The sequence below is a fragment of the Eutrema salsugineum genome, unplaced genomic scaffold (assembly GCF_000478725.1).
Source record: "Eutrema salsugineum unplaced genomic scaffold, Eutsalg1_0 scaffold_16, whole genome shotgun sequence".
Taxonomy (NCBI): Eukaryota; Viridiplantae; Streptophyta; class Magnoliopsida; order Brassicales; family Brassicaceae; genus Eutrema; species Eutrema salsugineum.
Window position 1 is genome coordinate 5303495 of NW_006256858.1, and position 3321 is coordinate 5306815.

Sequence of the window (3321 nt, forward strand, 5' to 3'; positions counted from 1 at the left end):
CGCTTCTTTACAAGCATCGTCTGAGGCTGCCTCCCCCTCTAATTGCTCATTGGCCTCAATGAGCTTTGTCTTAAGCGTTGGAGTTTGTAATTCCTTACCACTCCTCAATGTGATGGCGTTCACATACTCTTTAGGGTTCGGCTCCGGTTTACCTGGTAAAGCCGGGCCTCTTGATGATGTAGAAGCTTGATTCTGCTTAAGCTCTCTGATATCTTGCTGCATTGTCGCGTGCTGGCTCTCAACCCTTTGCTGGCCCTGTAACAGTTGCTGTAGTATCCCACAGACGTCGTTCCCCATTTGATTCTGACCCGTTCCCTGAATCTGTTGTTGATTACCCATCGGTTGCGGATGGAACCCTGGTGGAAACTTGTGTTGCTGCGGTTGGTTGTTGAAGTTGTTACTCTGAGCCGCTTGATTCTGCTGAGTGTAGCCGTGCTGTTGCCCACTGAACTGTTGCTTGGGCTGGAAGGTATTCTGAAAAGGAGCCTTTTGAGCATAGCTTTGTTGTTGTTGTTGAGCAGGGTACACTTGGTCTTGAGGGTTAGCTACATTCGGGTTTCGGTATGAGAGGTTTGGGTTACTGTTGTAGTTGTTAAACCGCTGATACCTCTGCTGATTCCCTATGTAATTCAGCTCCTCTTGTGTTAGACCATCTTCATTAACATTGTCAAAACTTGGCCCTTGCTCATCAAACTCGCCTACAAAGTGTATTGGCTTTTGAGTCGCCATCAAAACCTTGTCAAGCTTACTCTGAAGCTCTCTTATATCCTTTTTCATGCGCTGTTCATCACTAGATCCCTCTGTACGGTTTGCTCTATCAAAGTCCTCTCCATACGTGTCATTGGACATGGCTAGGTTCTCAACTAGTTCCATTGCCGCAGTGATCTCTTTTCCAAGAAAATTCCCATTTGAAGCTGTATCGAGTTGGTTTCTGATCTTGGGGAGTGCACCTCGGTATAAAGTACTCAAGAGGGATGCCTCTGAGAAGCCGTGGTTTGGGCATTGGTTAGTGTAGCTTCTAAACCGTTCCCAAGCTTCACTAAAGCTCTCGTTATTGTGCTGCGTGAAACTTGAGATCTGATTCCTGAGCTTAGCCGTGCGTGATGTGGAAAAGAACTTTGATAAGAACGCCAGTTTACACTGCTCCCAGGTTTGTATAGAACCCCTCGGTATATTCTTTTCCCACTGGTGTGCTTTATCACCGAGGCAGAAAGGGAACAAGCGTAGCTTGAAGCTATCTTCGGAGACGCCATTTATCTTGGTTAAGTCGCAAACCCGATCAAATTGATCTAGATGCTCGAGAGGGTCTTCTCCAGCCAGACCGTGGAACTTTGAGTTTTGCACCATATTGAGCAGGGAAGCTTTAACTTCAAAGTTGTTGTTTTGAACTGGTAGAGCTTGAATCCCAGCTCGGTATTGGTGCGCATTGGCTCGGTCATTCTCTCCAACACATATTGGAGGATGTTGTCTCTGAACTTGGGGCGGTGGCGGATGAACATGATGGGCTTGTTGTTCATTTCTATTCGCTTGGTGTTGGTTTTGCTGAGCAAGCCGTTCATTTCTTTGAGCCTGTTGCTGATTAACATAGGCTTGTTGTTCATTTCTTCCTGCCTGCGCCTGATTAGCCTGAGCCTGGTGCTCGGCTGCCTGAGCCTGTTGCTCCATTCTCTGTTGTTCTGCCATTCCAAGTCTATCAAAGTGTCGTTCTCTCTCGCGAGCTCGCCTTTCTAATCTGTCGATGTTATCGTCGTATGGGAAAAGCGATCCTGTGCTCCGAGACCTGGTATTCATGCACCTGAAAACAAAACAAGAACTTGGAAAGAAGTTAGTAAAACAAAGGAAAGAAAAGCTTGAACTCAAGAACAAACAAGAGACTAATGCTCCTACAAGTTGCCAACGGCGCCAATTGATAACTAAGAGTTTTCAGGCTCTTAGAAGGGTTATCAATCCCCTTGTCAAAGTAGTATAAGGGGTGTCAAACCAAGCTTGTAAACGAGACACTAGCCTATGTCATTTGTTCACTTAAGTCAAGACAAGATAATAAAAGTTTGGTGACGATGATTAACAGGCAAATGAGCAATAAAGTTAAATAAAAGCAGAGATTTAAACTAATCAAGATGCAAATAACAAACAGGTGATTCAGATGATGGTAATGAATGATAAAGGCAGAAGCTTTAGACAGGATATTTGACTCGGGTGCTTCCAAGTTAGACTAAGGGGCTAATGAATCATTTTATCAAGCGATTTCATTTGACTTTGAACTCAAGGCACGTTAATCTTCTCATGAAAGTATTAAACGTCTAAACTGATCCTCTTTCATACCAAAATCCCTTTTGAGAAGCACGAATCAGTCACCAATAAGAATCGGTTCAAAAACGTCATTTAAGAGAACAAACTATCACTCTCGCAATGAAAGACTCTTAAACCCTTAAACGAATGGTTCAGACATTTCTACAATCACTTCTGATGCGAGATATGTCTCAGATCTGAACCTCAAGTGATGTGCTTGGATCCAGCTTAGAGATCTCGTCGGTTAAGGAATGAAACATGCAAGACTAGACACCTAAACCCATTAATCCACCTTGAAAGCACCCTAATCTACCTATCTAAAGCCGCTTAAACGACTACTCACTGATCATAACGAGCTCACTAAGTCCTTTGCAAGACGTGTAGCTAGTCATGATAAGGAGTTTGATGTTGGATGATAAAAGATATAAAGAAAGAACAAGATTCTGATTCAAAAAAGAGATATCGGATTAGATTAATTAAGTTTCACAAAAGAGGCAAGTTCTTAGAGCTAAAAACAGATAAGAGATAAGATAACTAGGTTTTTAGTCTCAAAATGTATTTATAGCAAAGGGAAAGTGTCGCGGGTCAGCCCGGAACAAACCGGGTACTGAACCGCCTTCTTGGGTTGATGGGTGAGTGCCACGGTGTGTCGGAAAGTGAAGCCGAGGTCTTCATGCCGAGGCGTGCACGTGAGTCAGGATCCAGATGAGATCTCGTGAAACACGTCAAGAACATGCATGAACCCTAGTCTTTGATCTATCCTCACGGGTATGTTCTTGAGCCATTCTGTTCTTGATTCTGGGTTCGTGACAAGGGACCTCGGGATAAAATATCGAGGGGTCATGATGTCGAGGTGCTTGGGAGAACACAGTCCGGCATGCACGCCGAGGTCATTACACCGAGGTGTACTTTCAACACTTAGTCGTTTCCAGCTTCAGTTCTTACGTATGCATGCCTCGATCTAACCATGCCAAGGCTTTGGCACGAGGTCTAGTCCAGAATACTTCCAAGATACGAGCCTAGACTTGAGTG

General features: G+C 44.3%; 1 non-coding gene across 1 annotated transcript; it reads left to right on the plus strand.

Annotated features, from left to right (window-relative positions):
* Positions 1–985: 985 nt before the first annotated feature.
* LOC112087909 lies at positions 986–1092 on the plus strand. Its single transcript, XR_002900315.1, has one exon. It is a non-coding gene; the product is annotated as a small nucleolar RNA R71 (small nucleolar RNA).
* Positions 1093–3321: the final 2229 nt, after the last annotated feature.